The sequence below is a fragment of the Manis javanica genome, chromosome 13, assembly GCF_040802235.1.
Source record: "Manis javanica isolate MJ-LG chromosome 13, MJ_LKY, whole genome shotgun sequence".
In the NCBI taxonomy this organism is placed as follows: domain Eukaryota; kingdom Metazoa; phylum Chordata; class Mammalia; order Pholidota; family Manidae; genus Manis; species Manis javanica.
This window is the reverse complement of record NC_133168.1, coordinates 1,537,279-1,557,898: the sequence shown is the minus strand read 5'-3', so window position 1 is coordinate 1,557,898 and position 20,620 is coordinate 1,537,279.

Genomic DNA, 20,620 nt, shown 5'->3' with positions numbered 1-20,620 from the left:
TTATTGATCCTGTTCTCCAAGATAGCGTCCACCCCCAAGCAGTGGGAACATGCCGCTAAGGACTGCTCCCCCTGCCTTAAGCTGAGGCGAGTTGTTGGCAAATCACCGTAAAATATGTTAGGAATCTTGTCTCCCAACTCTTTGGTTTTTAAAATGGAATCTTAGCCTGAAGATGGAGTTCTCCTGCTCTTACTATACTATTTATTTCTTGGCATTTTTCATCACAGTCAGGAAAAATTAATCATGATGCTTGTCCCATGTCCCTGCTCAACCTCATTTGGATGGCAGGACAATGAATTTCCTCTTTTTACTTAAATTTCCTATGAAAAGCATGTATTATTTTGATTTTTTTTTAATTCTAGTTCTTTACTTTTAGTTATGAGTTATATACTCACTATGCATATAAATTAGTTTATTAACAACTAGTTAGCAATTAATTAATTAATTACAAAGAAACAAAGGATGTTGAGATTCTATTTGCAAGTCAAACTGTTGTCATCTTCATCCAGGACTGTCTTTTTCTGTCATTTCTGGCACTTCTCATCCCCTTGTGTGTATCAGTGGTTCCCCTGGAGGGAAGGGGAGAGTGGACACGTCTGGTGGTATCTTGGGTTGTCAGTTTAGGGAGGGGAGTAGTTCGCTACTCACACTGGTGCACAGAGGCCAGGGATGCTGAGGCCAACATCCTGCGAAACAGAGGACACCCCCACCTCAGGGGATCATCTGGTTCCAAATGCCAATAGCGTGAGGTTGAGAAACCTTCATATAGTCTAAGTTTCCATATGATATCACTTATTTTCTGCCTAAAGCACTTACTTTGACATTTCCTGTAGTGCAGATCTGCCAGGGAAAATTCTGTTGTTTTAAAAAGCATCTTGCCTTCATTTTAGAAAGGCGCTTTGTTCAATATAGAAGTCTAGGTTGATAGTTTTTCTCTTTTATCACTTCGAAGATGTGCTGCTGTCTTCCTGCTCACATAGTTCTCATTTCCTAACACAATGTGTCCTTTTTCTCTCTGGTTGTTTAAAGATTTTTCTCTAAATGGTTTCAAGCTATTTGATTATGATTTTTCTTGATGAGGTTTTCTTTGCATTTCTGTGGCTTGGAATTGGCCGAACTTCTTGGATTTTGATTTTATCATTTTCATCAACTTGTGAAAAACTCTAACCATTATTTCTTCAAATATATTTTCTAGCCCCATCCGTCCTTCTGGGACTCCAGTTACATATTTGTTGAATCACTTCATGTTGTCCTGTAAGTCCCTGGAGCTCTGTTGGTTTTTTGCAGTCTTTTTTTTTTCTCTCTCTGTGCTTCATTTCGTAGTTTCTGCTGCCGTGTCTTCAAGTTCACTGACCCGTCGTCCTCAGTGCTAAACTGCTACTCATCCCATCCAGTGAGTTTTTCTTTTCATATTTTGTAATTTTCATTTCTAGAATTTCCACTTGCTTATTTTCAGTATTTTTTCCATTTCTCTACTTATTCTGTCCACGTTTTCCCTTCAATCCTTGAACACACCAGGCATGTTAATAGTAGTTCTTTAAAAGTCTTTGATGCTAATTTCATCCCTGGTGCCATTTCCGGGTCCAATACTTTCATCAGTTTTTCTCCAGCATACAGGACACATTTTCCTGCTTATTGAAAAGCCTAGTAATTTTTTTTTGAATACTAGACATCAATTTTACATTATTGAATGCTGGGTATTTTTGTATTCCTCTAAAGAGTATTGGATTTAATTCTGGTAGGCATTTATGTTGTAGATCAGCTTCGTATTTTCAAGGCTCAGTTTTAAGCTTTGTTAGAGCAGGTTCAGAGTTACCTTTACTCCAGAGATAGTTTCTCCTTTTTTACTAGAGTGTGACCTTCCTGGTCTCCGGTGAAAGCCCCAGGTGTTCAGTGAGGGCTCTTCACCCCATCTTACTGGAACTTGGATACCTCCTGGCTCTGTCTGAACCCTGAGAACTGTTCAGGGTACAGTTTCCTAGGCTGTTATTCTTTGCACAGCCTCCTGGGGATTCACCTTTTGGGTGCACGGCTCAACGGCAGAAACTCAGACGGAACGTGTGCAGCTTTCTGGAGCTTTTCTCTGCCTAATTTCCTGCTCTGCTGCTCGTGGCCCTGCAAACTCCAGCCGACGCAGCAGCTTCCCAAGCTTCACTTTCTCTCCTCTTCGCTTAGAGAGACCATCAGTCTCTGCCTGGGATTCCCGTCCTTACACCATGGCCCAAAAACTGTCTTCTCCTGGCAGAACACCAAGGCGATCCATTCATGCCCTTTCTCTCCAGGACCACAGTCCTGTATGGCCTGTTGTCCGATGTCAGAACACAGTTGCCTTGTGTATTTTGTCCTATTTTCTAGTTGTTTATGATGGAAAGAAAATCTGTTTACTTCATCAAAGCCAGTATTATATTTCTTACTGGAAATAAAGCACGTCAAAAGAGTTGGCTTATTTAACTGTTTTTAAGTATAAATAAAAGTTCTGGTCTAAGATTACAAACTATAATCTTACCTGTCATGTGCTTCCCATTTTATACTTAAACAACCTCAAATACTAAGAAAATTTAAGCTCAGCTTTAGGCATAGGCTTTTTATATCACTGCTCAAATTGTTCACTAACTGTTAAAATGAAACTACCATGTGTTGGGTTGGCAGCAGCTCACGTAGATTTAGAAATGCCTACTTACTTATTTAAATGTGAACGGTATCTTGAGTCAGGTTCCTTAATCGTAGGGTGTTCATTTAGAAAATTCCATGTTCCCAAAACTACCAGAGACGGATCTTCCTTTATTAGTGTTCTTAAGACTTAATTCTTCAGTATCACCATTAGATCTGTAGCCCAAGGGTTCATGTTCCCGGTGATTCTTTTGTTCAAGCATCGCCCAGGGAGAATCGCCCAGCTGGCCCAGAGCAGACGGCTGCGCATGCTCGGGTGGGAGAGGTTTTGCCAGCACAGTGAGATCATGGAGCAACTGTGCCCTCTCCACAAGGCAAGAAGCCCAGGGGCAGGACCTGGGGGCTGTTTTTTATAATGATAAGCGTGTTGACACACTGTTACTGAGAAGAGTTATCACATGTGCGTCAGGCCCCTAGACCCACTCATCCTGCCGAACTACAGATTCGTACCCTTTGACCATCGTCTTCCTCCCACTTCCCCACCGCCTCTCGTGAACACTGCCCTCCTCGCTGCCTCTAGGGGCTGGACTCTTTTGTAAAGACTCCACATGTCGGTGAGATCACACAGTATTTGTCTTTCTCTGTCTGACTTGTGTCACTTTCATAAGTCCCCCAGGTTCATCCACATTGTCCCAAATGTTAGGATTTCCTCCTTTCTCATGACTGAATAATAGTCCACCATGTCTATTACATATAAAACATCTTTACCCAGTCCTGTTGACAGACTCTTGGTTGTTTCCATATCTTGGCTGTTGTGAATAATCTGCAGTGACTCTGGAAATACAGATGTTCCTTCAAGATACTCATTTTGCCTCCTTCGGACATGTCCCTGGAAGTGGGATTGCCGGGGGATGTGGTAGTTCTGCTTTTCATTTTTTGAGGAATTTCCATGCCATTTTGCATAAGGGCTGTACCGATGCACATTCTCATCAGCAGAGCAGCTTGCCAGTTGTTCAAGTCCTGTCTGCAGAGGGAAAAGGAACTAATGGGTGCACTTATTTGCCCTTTGGCAGCACTCACACATATCCAGCTTTAGAAATACGTGAGGAAAGGATATTCCTTTTGTGAATAATGCAAGAGCATTATCACTGCATTTGAAAAGAGCTTAGCATTTCTAGAGCATTGTAACCCTGAAGGGAAGGTCTGGCTATTCTGTGATATGTGTAGATTGTTATGAATAATTCATGTTTATATTGTTGCAAAACACTGTTGGAAGAATGTTTGATGACTACCTTTCAGATCCCAGATAGAACTAACTTACTATTGGGCTGAACCCTTTGTCCTGTCTTACGTGGACCTTTGGTGTCTGCATCACGGATGGCACCCAGCGTCCCTGGGCATCCAACTGCAGCTTTCCGCTTTCATCTCCACCGGTCATCCTACATACCAATACTCCATTTTTATTGATATTAACTTATAATACCATGCAGCTGTTTCCAGCTACTAAAAATTTAATGTGATTGAAATAGTCAGTAGTCACTTAGCCATATGAGTGTCTTTCAACAGAGCTAGTAAACATGTAGCCATCCACTGTGAGATGACTTCCCAACTGCTGCGAGAGAAAGTCCCGATCAAAGTCTCTTGTTCTGTGCCCATCATATACTTGATAATCACTGACCTCAAACTTCAGCACCTGAAAATATTTAACTTTGTGATATTTCATTCAGAAATAGACCACTCAAAACTTTAGAACAATAATAATACTGATAGTGAAAACTCACACTAATAGAATGGGACAATATTTCAGCTGCATAATGACAATGATTACCTTTATTAAGTTAGTAATTCACATAATTAAGGGATATCTTAGAAACTTCCCTTGAAATAGCAGGTGAAAAACTGGGTTTGTTGTTTAATCACCAGGGACCTGTTTTTAGAAAACAAGAAATGTATGTTTTGCCTTTAAATTATAGGTTTGAGGACATTTTAGTAAAGATTTCATGTTAATGAACTTTTGACTGTATTTCTAAAAACAGACTTTAAAATCAAGAGAAAAAAGTAAAAACAAAAACCCCTGCCAAGTAGTCAGCAAGTGTGGACCGAGGGCCCCGTCTTTGCCTGCGGCTCTCCAGACACCAGGGGACGGTCCTGTTCCCACCCCTGAGCGGAGCTGACACTCGGGGTGCGTCATGGACAGCCCTGCCTCTGGTCTTTCTCATCCCCTCTCCCCTAGGCTGCATTATTGTAAACAAGAATCCGGAATCCCCCAACTCAACCAGACGTGACTTTGGCACAGCCCCACTTTCCCGTATGTCTCCTCCCCGCCTTCGCTCCAGTGTCCAGGCCCGCCGTGCAGGCCCCAAGCAGGGCTCACTGGCAAAGAAGAGAAGGGCAGAGAGGGCCGACAAAACCCTAGGCTTCATTGTGTGCTCCGCTACCAGGGCTGTCCACCAGTTTCTTCTATGGTGAATGAAATTATTTTAACTTTAAAAACTTGCTGAAAAGATCTTCCTCCTTTCCACCCTGAGAGTAAGTCCCCCGGAGACTCGGCTGTCTGCCAAAACTAAAATGTGGCCTTCTCACAGAAACTTTGTCCAAAGCCTGTGTTCAGTGGATAACCCAGACCTTTATCTGGGGTGCAGTCGGATCTCGCCGCCCCAGGTCTGCCGCCAGGCTTCCTCAGCTGTTCTGGGTTGTTAAATACATCGGAATCGCTAGAGGTAAGAACTGCCCGAACACGCTGGGCTGCCTGAAATCCTTCAAGTCACCATATTATCTGTAAGTGCTCATAATACTGGAGCTGCTCTGAATCAGCTGGGTTGAGGGACTAAAAGTGCTGTTTTAAAATTTTAAAGTTTTTTAAGCCCCAGAAATAAAAAGAGTTTGAGGTAAAAATAACATAAATACCATAAGATTAGGGGGTTCATTTTGGCTAGTTTTCTATTTTCTCCAGTAGCTGATGCCCATCACCAGGGTGTACCCCATATCACTGGGCCTGAGTGTGTCCTTGACACACACGGGTGACATTTGACAGGCTTCTAGGACAAATACCAGCCCAGAGTTTAAATGGAAATGAGCCAGTTAGCAAACAGATGCTAAATGGAACCTGTAAGAGGGAAAGATGATGGCCCTACCCCTTTGGGAAAGAATTCATAATAAAATTGTGCAAGGCTCCATCTGAGAGCTTCTTGAGGTTGAGGCCGAAGCTTGAAAATGCCTCATAGATTTAAAAAGAGAACCACACCTTCCTTCTCAACAGCCAGGGTTGCCAGGTAAATATGGCAATATTTGGACATACTTACAGTAAAACAGCATTTGTTGCTTATCAGAAATTCAAAATGAGCTAAATGACCTGTGTTTTATCTGCTTGATCTGGCAGTCCCACCACAACAGCGAGCATGGCAGTTTAGCTCTGGCCTCGCAATCTGGCACCACCGGCGAGAGCCCTCCCTGCAAACGTCCTCTGCCGATGACCAGACAGTAGGGCCCTTTGTACAAAAACAGGTCAAGGCAGCACAAATACAACAAACGTGCTCCTGGGATTGCCCTGGCTTGGGCAGAGAGGTTCAGGTCAGTCCAGAATGGCTAGGGAAGTAACTGTTTCTTTCCTGATCTCCCCCCAGCTATTGGGTGGTGCCTTCTTACCCCAGCTCGTCTCCCCCCTTTCTGCTCTGCCTTCTGCTGTTCTAGAGCAGAGCTCTGTGGCCGGACCACCCCCCTTACTTCACTTTCCCAGAGCGCATGTGAAAAAGCAAGTGGACCTCCACCCTCCTGCACTTCACACTCTAGATGGAGTTTCTAACCCGTGGAACACATTCTGTGTCGAGAGCATTTGGCCTCCTTTCCTTTCCATACAAGATTGACCCAAAGTCCCTTAGATCAAATTTCCAAAGGGCGTCCTACAAAACTGGAGGCTGAATAAAGCGCTCCCGGGTCTCCCCTTGGAGCCTCAGCTTGAGGCCCTCAGTCACTGGACACCTGCTACTACAGCGGGTATTCGACACCTAGTCCCTGCTGACTCTCGAGTGCCTGCCCTCCTTGGAGCCCCAGAAGCCATGCTTGGCGAGCCTGAGACACTGGCCTTCCCTGCCGCGTGCTGCCTTTACGTCCTCCGCCCTCTGCACTGTCACCCACCTGTATGCAGGTAGTGCCCTCTCCGTTCTCCCTGGGTCTGCATTCTCAGCTATGGGCTCTACATGAAGCTCTGTCTCCTTTTGGGAAGTTCCTTAGCTAAGAAGAGGGCTCACCTTCTGACCTCAAGTCACCAGGAAGACCAACCCCAAAGAAACAGACCACGTTCTTTCTCTAATGTGAGTCAGGTGTTCCAGGCAGCCAGCTTGGCAGAACCCGCAACCTCGGCCATCCACTCCTCGCTGCCCATCACGCGCGCATGCCAGGCAAGCCTGCATGTCTTTGTGACACAGCCATGCTGGGCACTGAGGCCTATCGGGAGAGTGAGACCTCCGTAAGAGGAGCTGTCAGGAAGACTGCCTGGGGAGGGGCGTCTTGGGCTGAAACTCTGAGACAGGGGATCTGTTAGATTAACAGCGGAAGAGAGAAATGGGTTCCATTGTGAGAAGGGCCACTCAGTGGAGTAGAGGTTCTAGAGCTTCCAGTCAGAGCTGATTTATCCGCTAGATGGCACAGGCTTAGTGTTTAGGGTCTGAGAGCTTTTCAGGGCCATTGAAAATGTTTGAGATCTGAGGAAGAAAAACATGCATTACTCTATAATATGAAAAGAAACTGCAAAGTAGATATCAATAACTGCTCAATTACATGTCTGTAAAATGTAAAAATGTAAAGTGTTAACTGATCACTCATAAACATCTCATTACGTTACAGGTAACAACAAGGCAAAACTGAAGGAGCATAACAGCAGCAGACTCAGACTGTAAGAGGGAACTGGCAGTTGCCAAAGGGAAGCGGCGGGAGAGGGCGGGTGGGGAGGGAGGGAGAGGGGGATTAAGGGGAATGATGATCAGCACACATGATGTGGGTGGGTCACAGGAAAGCAGTATGGCACAAAGAAGACAAGTGGTGACTCTATAGCATCTCACTATGATGATGGACAGTGACTGCAAAGGGCTGTGGGAGGGACTTGGTGATATGGGTGAATGTGGTGACCACCGTGTTGCTCATGTGAAACCTTCATAAGATTGTGTATCAATGATACCTTAATTTTAAAAATCTCATTACATCTGAAAACAATCTATAGACAGACCTACTTCCTTCATATACTACATGTCCATACCGAGCAACTTGCGTTGCTCATAGCCAAATAATTTGAAAAGCAAAATTATAAATATCATCTAACACTTTTTTTTTTGAAGCCAAGTAAAAGTTTTATTTAAAGTTACTTAAAGAGAGAACTACAGGCGACTTCAGGGAGAAGAGGTGCCCTGAAAGGTTGGAGAGAAGACGTACACACTTAAAAAGTGTGGGCGACCTCAGAGAGAGATGTGCCCATCTAACACTGTTACAGAAAAAAATTTGATTTGGGGGCATGAATACCTTTTAGTATTTTTGATACAATGTAGGACAGGGTCTGCAAATGTAAGCGTGTCTAAGGCCTGTGAAGGTTTTAAAACATACCTAAAAGTCTTTTCATTGTTCAGAACTGTGTATCTTGCCCTTAGGTCCCTGTGTGGGATTCCAGCCCAGTGATCTCTGGGGGCTGTTTCTGATTTGCACTCGCACTGATTACCCACAGGTAGAACTTACACACAGAACAGAAACTCCTTCAGCCAACAGAAGGTACATAAGCATCTCTCTGGTTCCCACTCTAAGAACCCCCTTCAACAGTTAGTCTAGAAGCTCTCTTTGGGTTTTAGAAAAGACTTGGGGACCCTGCTAGGAGACGCCCCCTCCATGCTCTGAGGTTCTGCACACCAGGCCCTTCCCAGTGGGTACGTTTCCCTCTGGGGTAAATGCTTGTATTTAGGGGGGATCTGCAGCCACCCTGGGATAAACGCCTTTGTATTTCAGGGAATTTGTGCCCTCGACCTTCCATTCTATGCTCTCCTCACCATCATTTCTGCATAGGTGAAATCTGGGCAAACTATTAAAGAGACAGGGTCAGAAATGGTGCTGAGGATGTAAAAGAGGGGAGGAGGCTGCTCCCTACCTTGGGTGAGGGGAGTAAAATGGGGGCGGGTGAATGGGCCTGGGAGAAAGGGGTCAGAGGTGAGTACACCTGGTGATGTAACATCGAATGCACTGTCGCGCTGGAGCTTGTAACTGTCCCATGTCACCCTGTTCATCAGATATGCCTTCTGCTTGCGGAGAGCGGGGAAGAGGCCCGAGGCACACGCGTCCCTGCCTGGCGTCCCTCTGAGCTGCAGCTGGCGGCACCAGGCAGACCCGGAGGCCCGGAGCTGTCTCCCTCCTGCTGGGGGTCTGGGGGCCTGCAGAGCGCGGAGCAGGGGGGCCGCAGCTCTCTCTGCAGGGCCGGGCCCGCCTCTGCTCTGCCCTGACTCACCAGCGTTACTTGCAGCTCCTCAGCAGTTGCTCTGAAGCCCACCAGCACGTCCTGGACCCCGAGGAGAGGGTCGCCTTAGCTCAAGTGATCACTGACGTCATTCAGGTGATCAATGACGTCATGCACAGGCACCCGCGGTTTGACGTCAGCCGCCCTTGCGTCATTATGGCCTACCAAGACGAGTGCGCCTGCCTGCGGCTCCCCCTGCGGCCGCTGCACGGTGTCCTCGGCCAGCACGGGAGTCCACGGGGGCTCGAAACCATTGCGTGTGAGAGCTGGCGGGCACGGGCGGGAACCCAGAGCAGCGTTTTCCTTCCATTCTGGGCCAGAATCTGGGTTTTCTAGAGCAGCGTGGACAGCATGGCTGTGAGTAGGCTCATTTGAGGTGTCGAATTCCAAGTCCTAAAGGGAGGCTTCCCTAATTCCATTTAATGGTCCCCAAAGAAGGGGCAACCTGTTCTCATCGGATCACGGAATTTATCTAGTGAGAAAGCAGACTGAACATGCCCCTTCTCAAGACATGAATGCATGAAATTAGTTCTGTGACTTTGTGATCATACTTAGGATGCCAGGAGGACCCCTCGCAGGGTGCGTCCTGGGGGGAAGCTGCCCGCAGGAAGCAAGCATGAGGCCAAGACTGCGAAAGAGGTCAAGGGCGTGTACCTTAGGCCTGGCTGGACGTTTTCCCTGCAGCCAATTATTTGAGGAAAAGAAGTTTTCTTGTGCCTCTGCTTTTCTTTGCTGACCCTTGGTGGGGCCGAGAGAACAGCCTGTCTCCGTGTGAGCGAATCCTCAAAAGCACGTCTGGGTGAGAATCAGTCAAATAATGAGGACATGCAAAGGTCAATGTTCTTCTCATTCCAAGGCTCGTAACTCACATCCATGGGAAACTAGCTTTTCTAATTTTAACTTTTATGCTACATTTCTAGATGGAGCGTCAGCGGGCGTGTGTCCAGGGGCTTTGGCGAGAAGGGGGCTTAGATGATAGCAGTAACTTCGGGCTTCCCCTTAACGTACTACGCAAGTGACTTATTTCTATCAACAATAGCCGGTACATTGGTGTTGCCTTTAGACATTTTACAGTTAATCTTTCAGATATGTTAAGGGTATGATGTTAAGTCTAAATACCATTCTACAAAGCACCTCTCAAGTATTTGCGGAGATAAAAGATAAAAAAACCACAGAAGACAGAGTCCCTCACTTACCTGTTTCCTTTTTAAGTAATGAAGACTAGGAGACCAGAATTCACACTTAGGCTACTGGGTGCAGAGTCTTCATTCCCTTGAGAAGTCCTAAAAAAAACAGTTGCTCTTGACATGCCATCAGAAGGTTTAATCAGATGAGCCACATGAGCCAACATATATGAAACTTGGATGGGCTTAAAAGTCCCTCAAAAAGGAATTTCTTTATTCTAGCAACTGTCCCCAAAAAGGTTTCTACAGACATGCCTGTGTGAGGAGCTAATTAAATTTCCTGAGACCACTCAGAGAAGGTTCATACTTTAGGTCGCCTCTTTGCCATACAGTCTGGCCCCCTATTCCCTCCAGCCTTCGAGGGTAGAGGGGGAACTGGGAAGTGGGTGGCAAGCCCTGGGTAGGGCTGTGTGGCCCAAGCCCATAAAGTCTCTATTGCTTTCAAGAAGGTAGAGAAACTCTCCAGCTCCTTCCAACGTTCAGCAGCGTTGAGCACCTGCATGTGCCAGGCAGGCCACCAGGAGGTAGGGACACAGATGCAAGCACCACAGAATGGCCCTAAGCCCCTCTGACGCGTACAGTTCAGGGGTGCAGGCAGGCTTCCAGTAGCAGAGTGCCACAGTGGGCTATGGTGTCATCCTGGGGACCAGTGGGGTGCCATGGGGTCTCACAGCTGGGATGCTAACCTTGTCTCTTGAGAAAGAGCCCTGGGAGGTCCAGGTGCCTCTTCTCCCCAGGCCTTCCTCAGGACCCATTTCTCTCCTGTATGCATCTTGAGACACCCGCTAAGTGTGCGGCTCGCTGTGGCGGGCATCCACTACTCCAGGAATGGTGTTTGGCAGGAAACGCTGGGGCTACATGGACACTAGCACCTGTCAGACGAGTCTCAAAAGCAAAAGTTGTTTTCCTTTCCAGCCATAAGGTTGTGAGTTTTAAGATCTAGGACTAAGAGGAATCCCATTTGCACAGATTTAAGAAGTATTTATGTTCTTTGCTTCTGTGTAGGTGAAGAAAGGCCCATGACTTGTGCTATATCCTGCATTTCCAAAGGAATACCCAATGGACAAGCATTTTATCATTTCTGGTCTCATCCCTTAGTAAAATATAACATCCTTATGGCAAACATGAATGATTCCAGCAGTTACGTACAGAATTCAAAAATTGTCCATTAACATTTTGAAGGAAAAGAGGGGATAAAAATGCAGACGAAAAATAGAAACTAACTGTGGAAATTGTTTAATATTTAGTCCCTTTTAAGTTATTTTGTTTTCAAAATTTGACTAAATAATGGTTACTGGAATGTTGACAGGTTTCCCACATAAAGTTTAAGAATCTTATTCTTACTGGGTCCTTGGAATAGACCCCTGTGTCTTCCAGTCATAAAAGTGTCCACATGAAAGCATAGAGCACAGTGTATAACCTGGGGGGTTCCCCGATCACTCTTCAGGCCCCTTCGAGCTCCCAGTTTTTATAGTGCCCTGGATGAGAAGAGCTATCTTATTGATCTTAAAATACATGAAATTCAAATATTTTTGGATACAATTTAAATTCTTCATTGTGTAATGTTGTCATCGGTTGTTCCTCTTTTTAAGCCCATCTTTGAAAAACATTTATCTGCTGGAGTCCCACCCTTCCCTGGGCCTGGTGTCACTCATCCCCAGAGCCCTGGAACACCTCTTCCGGGAGGCCTGCCACGCCTGCAGACCCGCATCAGCCAGCGGCCTGGCCTCGCTGGAGAGACGCGTGCTGCGGCTGGCCCTGGACACGTGGCTGTCCCCGGCCAAGCCCGAGTCCCAGTACAGCGCCCAGCTCCAGAAAGCTGAGGGTTCTCTGGGGGGGCAGGTGGGTCCTCGGGAAGAGGATGCTTCCTCCCGATGTCACTATTTAGCATGTTTTTCTTTTTGGGTCTATTCCTCCCCTGTTTGGCCAAAGACAGATCACAGTCCTAGGCCTTGCCAACATTTTTATGTGGTTTTTCTTTCATGTTTGTTCAAATCTGCTAGTTCATCAGGATGCTGCTCCAATTAAAACTAAAAGGGATGTGTACATAGGGATGTGGGAAGTGTTTCACGGTCTGTTTTTTACATTTTAACAATAAGCATTTTTAAACTAAAAATTATATGTTTTCTATCCGGTAAGCCTTTTCCGGAAACCCACTCCCTTTGTCCTGAGCTGAGATCTGGTGGAGGAGAGAGAGCACCGAGTGAGGAGGCCTGGACCCGTGTCCAGCCCTGCCGTGAACTTGCTGTGTGACTCTGAGCAAGTCCCTCGGCCACTCTGGGCCTCCCTTGCCTATTTTGTGACTTTATGTTTGTGTATTCGAGCGGAGGGAGAAGAAGGTGAGCTCAGCCGTCTCTAAAGCCCCTCCCAGTTCTGATGCTTTGCGGGTCGCTCTGACCTGACAGCTCCCTGGCGTTTGTAGCTGGATTTTAATTTCCCTCTTCTGTTGAGCCCACCACGTGGAGCCTGGGGTTCCCATCTGACCTTGCTCTGTGGCACCGCTTGTTGTGCAAGAAAGGAACTTGCAAGGGTCCCGTCCGCCAAAAGTGCCGCCTCCATGTGTCTGCCTCCACCTCCTATCCCCTCCGGGCCACAATAAAATTTTGTTTTATTTTATTTTATTTTTAAATTGATCAACATGATAACATGATGCGGAATTTTAGCAAAAGAGGAAGGAAAAAAACCGCCTTAAATATAACCACTCCAATGCATCAGTAATCGTTATTTTTCTGAATACAAGTATTCACACTTGCATCTCCATATGCATGTTTTACATAGTTCTGATCAGATCCTGTAACACCGTCATCTCCTGTTTTTCTCAGTTCACATTACAGAGGTTTCCATATTGCTAACTAGGCTTTCAACTCACCTTGATGACTGCACAATTCTCTAAAGGGATACATCATAACTTTTCCCTGTGGATGACCATCAAGCAGTTTCTAGTTTTTCATTTTTATTAAAAACGTTGTAAGGTACCTCTCCATGCTTACAGGTTTTTCCATATTTTGAGTCAATTCCTTTTGACAGATTCTTGAAAGTGGAATTTCTGAAACAGTTTAAGTCTTTGACTATGTGTTGACAGACTGTTTTCCAACAGACTTGGGCTAGATTTTGGTGCCAGCAGTGATGTGTAAGAGAACCGGTTCTGCTGCGCCGTGCACTGCTGGGTGCCAGCAAACAATGGCTGTGCTAATGTGCACCTTTATAAAAAGGTGGCATTAGACTGTTTATTTTCATTTCCCCATGTTTCACTGAGACTAAATATTCTTCCAAGTGTCCTGTTAATCATTTGTAAATTCCTGCTCTGTCTCTCTGTTTATTCAGCTCTAATGTCATTTCTACCCATATTCCTGGGCTCTTCTTAAATAAAAAGTTAAGCCTTTTGTCCATCAGATTTTCTGCAAATATTTCCCCCCATTTTTTTTTATTTTAACAGAAACTTCTTATTTTTATATAGTAAAATCTGTTGGTATTTGTTTGCCATTGTGATTTCTTCTACTTTTTTCTAAACCCAGAAAACAAATCTTCCTCCAGATGTTCCATATTTGTTTGTTTTTTTACCCTAGTCTCTTAAGGTTTTGCTTTTATTTAAAAAATATTTAACTCCTTTAGTATTCCTCCTGGAATGTGTGTGGGTGTATGTGTGATGAGAAATGGCTCAAAGCCAAATTTTTCCCAAAATCACCAGACATGTATCCTCCGGTCATTTATTGAGGATTCTTTCCATGTTGTATTATGGTACCAGATTTTTAAGGTATATTTTAAATTCTCTTATGAATATCAAGATATCTGTCTACTTTCCCATTGATGCCACACAGTTTTAATTATTATTGTTTTAGAAATGTGTTTAAATTTGGGCCTAGAAATGACAAATATTCAGATTAATGTTTTGTATTAGGCCAGAAAATGGGGCAGGTCTTGCCCTCAGACATGCAGGAATTAGTTTGATAAGTTTCTTCATCACTGTGGGGCACTTCAAGAATCTAGAAACTGCATCTTGAGTAGACAAGGCCTTTGGTGGGTAAGTAGATACATAAGGGAGCTTGTGCGCATTGTGGGCCAAACCAAGAAAGGCCGATCAGCAGGTCCACCCAGACCGGGTCCTTGCAGGGCTGGCGCACCGGACAGTAGCAGAGTCATCAGAGCTGGTGGGCCGCCTGCGGCAGGGGCATCAAAGAACAATGGTCACCTTGCAGTTCACCCAGGACTGGTTCTGAGTGTTTTTTTCTTTTTTTTTTTTTAATTTTAAAATTTTGATATCATTACTGTATAATGACTTGAACAACATTATGGTTACTAGACTCCCCCCATTACCAAGTCCCCCCCACATACCCCATCACAGTCACTGTCCATCAGCGTAGTAAGATGCTATTGAATGGAGAAAATGAGTAAGAGGACCAGGTTTGGAACCCCGAGAAACATCAGGATTTGAAAGAAAGAGGAGAAGCCAAGGAAGATGGAGGGCGGTCCTGAGGCAGGAGCCTGCATCCAGGAGACCGAAGACGTCCTCAAGGAGAGGCCGGAGGCCAGCGGCAAAGGGCTCTGGGAAAAGCCGGTGCCGCAGGCTTCGAGGGCAGCCTTGGTGACCTCGTGAGGCCTCTAGAACAGGAGCCGCCTTGCAGGAAGTGGGCGTTGAGGAAGCGGCCAAGCACATCTCCTACGTCGCCTTCTATCTGAACCGTCCTCGCACAGAGCAGACACAGACCTCTGTGAATCACTCACTTCCCGCCAGGGTTAGCTTGCCCTGGTTTGGTTGTTTGCTTTTGTACTTATCAGATGTTTTGGTTTTCTTACCACTTGCTTTCCTTTTAGGGGAAAATAATAGCAAACATCCTTGGCTCTCTCCTGCCTTTAGTCTCTACAAGGAACTGGCATGGGAGACGGGCTTCGAAGAGTTCCATTTGCACCTGAGACCTGTTCCCTTTGAATCTGTGCCGCACAAGGACAAGGTGGACCAGCAGCCGGCTGCCTCTGTCACCTCTGCTGGGGGACAATGACCGCGTGGACAGGTGGGCCTCGAGAGGGCAGAGCAGATGTGATGTGACGGTACAAGGAACCACCGTGAAAGAGAATCCCTGCCCCTGCTGGACCCACAGGCGCATTCACTCCCTTATATTCCTGTCTACCTTGATGTTATTTCCTTTTTAAGAAGGAAAGGAAAACCATAAGATCTCAATCAAGGGGGATAATTGGATTTGAAAACACCAAGTAACTGAGAAGTTGAAGAATCAGATCAGAGCTCAAATGAGATGGACTCCCAGGCTCAGCACCACCCTGGTTGAATGGGTAGCTTCTGGGTAGAAAGAGGGGTGGGCGTTGGTCTCGTGGGGCAAGAACCGTAGTTTAGATGTGCAGACCCCTTTCTCTCACTTTCCTGGGACCAGGATGTCAGTCAAGGGTTTTGAGCAGCCGTTTCCTCAAAATTCTAACACAATGAGCAGCTCTAACATTTGACGGTGGTATCTCAGGGCAGCTCATGGCCCGAACCAGACCGCGCGGACTCAATCCTGTGAAACCCCTTTTCCATGCCCCATAGGTTCCGCCCATTGCCAGGAAGAAAACCCTCATCCTAGCAGCAGCTCAGGAACCTGTTCGGCCGGAAATGCAATCTTCCCTCACGCGGTCTCAGCCTTGGTGTGTGCCGAGGAGAAACCTGTGCCTCCCCTTTCTTCTCTCCTCGTCTGCCTTCCAGAGAAGCTAGCCCCTGCCGAGCAGGTTGGGGGGGTCCCCCACCAGGGAAGGCAAAGACAACTCCAAGAAGGGAAAGTCCCCTTTGTTTTGCTGCTGTGGGTCAGCGCTCTGAGTATTACTGCCTGTTCATAGGTGAAGGGGCTTCCTCTTGCCCAGCAGAGCACAGACGGTCCCCAGAGAGCACAGGCTGGAAGGCAGGAGGTCAGGATGCAGGAACACCAGCACCCCAGCGTTTCTCATCCCAGACACTACTGAAATTTGGGGCTGAATGTGCCCAGGCTGCCGAGCTGGGCACCAAGGGCTGTTTAGCAGCGACCCTGACCATCACCTGCCAGATGCCAGTCACACCGCCGCCCCTTCCAGGCTGTGACCACCAGACATTGTCACGTGTCCGCTAGAGGAAGCATCTCGCCTGCTCTGCTCTGTCACACTAGCTAAGCCAAAAGGGTTGCTCGTCACGGACACGGTATCTTGGATGCGGAGGGCAGGAAGTGGGTGGCATGCCAGGTGAGGCCCGCTCTCCACCCGGAGCCCAGCGCTCTCTGGCTTTCCAAGCACCTCGTGCTGGCGCTCGCATTTTAGGCTGCAGTGAAATCAGGCATATTTTTGTTCAGCTGGAGTCAGCCTATCAGTGCAAACTGCCCACATGCTCAGTGGCCTGGCCCAGCTGTGTGGGTCCCGCCAGTGACAGGAGGTCCTCCCAGTGATGACCCAGAGAGGCTGTGAGATCCGGGGAGCCTTCTGACTTACAAGAGGACATTTATGCACCGAGGAACTTGTGTCTCGAATGTGCACTTATTTGGGGTGTGTTAATCCTTGAAGTCGGCGCTCTGCAGCCATTACAACCGCATACACCAAAATGAGCACAGTCACTCACAGCTTTAAAAGCACATCCACGCATATTATCCCACTTCAGCTCCTCACATTTTCGCCTGCTGTATCACAGTCCTGTCGGGCTTCATGCTTCCATGAGTTCTGTTTCTCCCTGGTCATGAATGGACACCCACTCCGGCTCCCAGTGTTCCTTATCAATCCTCAAACTCGTCAGGGAAACCTGGAACAAGAATGAGTCTTTGGTATTGTCTACCTATTGTTAATCCATAGACAACTCAGCGCTAGGTTCTAAGGTAAATGCAGGAGTGATTTAGGACACTGAGATGCATAGGAAGGTGGTTTATCAGAAGCAGGGACACCAATTTTGGTATTTTAATAATTTGACTCCCATCCAAATTGTCATGTAAATATTAATTAGTAGCGATATATTATAATACAGTAGCCAAGCATTTTGGAGGATGAGAACAGCCAGTAAAATGAGGGAATATGCCCGCTTGCGTCTAGTGGTCTTAAAACAAATATAATCTGAATCTATTCGACTCTGGCCAGTTCATACAGGAAATACGTTTGTGGGAGACCCTGACTTGTTAGAGGGTAGATTTGCATCGTGCTAATGGACACTGAAGGAAACTGTAAGCTCAGCTTGACGTCATGGGGCGGAATGAGCGGTGATCTGGGAGGAAGCGGGGCCTGCATCCGAGGGGGCGCAGCACGAGCCAGGGGCAGGGTCTCCCCACCTCAGGAGGAAGCACAGAATTCCTGCAGGCTACTGAGCGTTCAAACCGCTAGCAGGTCTTCAGTACAAGCATGCAGAGATCAGAGAAGTTCCAAAGCCCTCCTAGATCCCTTCCGTTTACAATTCAGGACTGTTGTGAAAGGGGTTTGCTTGGAAAATAAGCTACGACACGCCTAGGGGTGATGCGGGATGTTGGGAGGATGCGGGCGCTGGGACTCGGGGAAGGGACAGGAGAAAGGATGGGCCAGGAGAAACCCCAGGCCTGCCCCTGCGACAGGAGACGGGTGCTCGGTGACGACAGTCAGATCCATGGGTCCTGCAGCGCCGGGAGGGCCCACAGGGAAGCAGAGCTGGGGCGACCTGCCCCCCCACTTAAATCAATGCAGAAAACAGAAGGCAGGACACGCTGGAGAAGACCACACTGGACCCCCGCGATGTGCCCAGAGGACCCCGAAGTCGCCGGCACGCACCAAGGACCCCCGGGAATGAGGCCGCAGTGCTGCAGGCCTAGAATGCAGGACGAAGAAAGTTGGTTTCTTACTCTCTGTGTCCTTACAGCCCGGAACCACTGAAGCACGTGGGGCGCAGGCCTGAGGTGTGCAGTCCGAGACACGCATCGTGCTGCCAGCAGAAACACTCGTGCCCCGGGGGTAATACGCAGAGTTCTGCACGCTCTGCTTTGTTGAAAATAGATAAAGAGCGAACTGAACTAAAAACAATCCCACGCTGAGATAATCATCTTTTTAAAAGACTGGGTCGCTGAGTTCCCGGGCCGCTTCCCGGAGGGGCCAGGAGAACCACGGTGAGGAGACGAGACGGGTCTGCGGAGACCACTCACCCGCCTTTCGGCCATCTCAGAGCTGTTTGGAATTAGATAAAATGATTTTTGTGGCTTAAATGCTGTAAAGTACGTTATACAGGGACCGTCCAGACTCGAATTTCCACCGCCCACCTGGCCGAGGGGGCGGCTCCCAGGCACCTGCCCCCGCCTGGCGGGCCCTGCCGACCCCTCCCTCCGTGACAGCCGGGGGCTCCCACCGGACTCTACTCGGCCTGCCGCAGGGGGTGTAACCAGGGCGGGAGGCCACACTGCGGCTTCCTCGTAAAGAACCGGAGGCCCATTCAAGCCCGCATAGGACGCACTAAACTGAAGGTTTCGGGAACAAAGTAGGAACGAACCGTCCTGGCCCTGAGCGCTGGGGTGGAGACGGGGCCGCTGGGATTCCGGGCTCCATCTGATGTCCCGGGGGAACCCTCCTGGGGAGAGGCGGCAGAAGGCTCACTGGTGTCCTGATGTCCCGGGCCTGCGCCCGCCCCTCGGCAGAGCAGCGGGCAGCACAGACCCACGGAGAGGGCGAAGCTGAGGAGGTTGGCAAATGGGTAAAGAACTAAGGAAGGGGGGCCCCAGCTCCACGCCACCGTCAGCACAGAACAGTTCCGCTAGGAAGTGATCGTGGGAAAGTGCACAGGGCACCGTATAAGCCATAATGGAAATAATGAAAAGAGAAAACCGCCTGTGGTCCAGCAGCTCTAACACGTGACATGTGTGTGTGTATCTTTGCTCCCTTCCCTCCCAGACACTTGAATCTGCGTTTGTCTGAACTTCAGCCCCACGGCTTGTGCAACTTCATATTCTTCTGTCCTTTTCATTCCGCAGAATTATACACCTTTCGCCCGGTTGCTGCTCAGCCTGGCAGTGTCTTGCTTGTAGACCAAACACGGCTGAAACACGCTTGAACACACAGGGCTCGCGGACTGCCCCTCCCCCCACCCTCCACTAACATTCCTGAACAGTTCACTCTTTCGGTGGAAGTTTCTTTTAGGTTCAATATGACCATCAGATTTATAGAGGAATCCTAAAAAGTTTGAGAATTGGACCCAGTTGTTTTGGGGCTTGAAAGATGCCCCCCAAAAAATTTCTATTGTGTGTAAAACATTAAACAGGTATGAAAGCTGGGCTGCTCATTGCTTCCCCAAGTCAAGAGCACACATCTCAAGGATTAGCGACGTTTCTCAGTTCTGGTTCCTGATGAGGCTTTCATGGACGGCTTCCCCACTCCTTCAAGTCCTCTGCCTTCCATGCTGGAAATGTGGAAAGAGACCCAGGACTGGGCCACACAGGGTGAAGGCTGCTCCCTTCTGGACAAGGTGTAGGGACAGAGGAAGTCCAGACATGCCTCACGGACGGACGGCCCATCTCGCCTCTGCCTCGGGCTGCCTACAGGCATTATGACGGATTCCCACAGGCCTTCACGACCCGCGGCGGGGACGCCTTCCTGAGAATAAAGTCATCGCAGCCCTCACAGGGAGCGCGTGAGCCTCCCCGATGGGCTGACATTCCTGCAGCGCTGGAAGCCGGGGCCCACCCACCCTGCTAGTGCTCCCCCAGGGCTCATCGCCTGCTGCGCTCCTGCGTCTGACCGGCTCCTTCCCAGACCAGCGAGGGAGATGCTGGTACGGCCGCCTAGACCCAGGCTGAGTCAGCACTGAGTGCCCCAGACGTCTCCTGACTTAAACTTTTGGCCAAAACACGCGTCTATTTATACCCCGCCTATTTGTATAGTAAGGGTCCAAGAAATAAGCCCATTTAGGATCTCCCATGCCTACTAAAATGACGAGAAGCTCCTAGAAGGATGTGTGTGTGTGTGTGTACATGTATACATAGAGGCAGACATATTTTTGGCTTGCCTCGGATGGTGCTGACTCTTTAATCCAGGGTGCCAGGGATAGGCTGGGCCAGTGAGAGGGCTGGTTGGGATGGCATGGCTACGAGAAATGATTGCTGGTTTATGATTACAATCATTTCAAGCCCTTAATAGATCTACTGAGACCTATACTTTGCCATTCCTTGTAATTTCTCCTTCTCAATCTACTTAGGGACTAGGGCCTGTAGCCCTGTAAATCTGAAGAATTTCTTTTATCAGTGTGTTCTTATTCTGCTGAAAAGCAAAGCAAGTTTTTATCTTCCTGAAGGAGGAAGGAAGGAAGGAAAGATAAATCAGACCTTGGATTCTAGAGCATAAGGTTTTGGGGGTCTTGCAAAACATATAATTAGCACACTCACAAACCCAGAAAGAG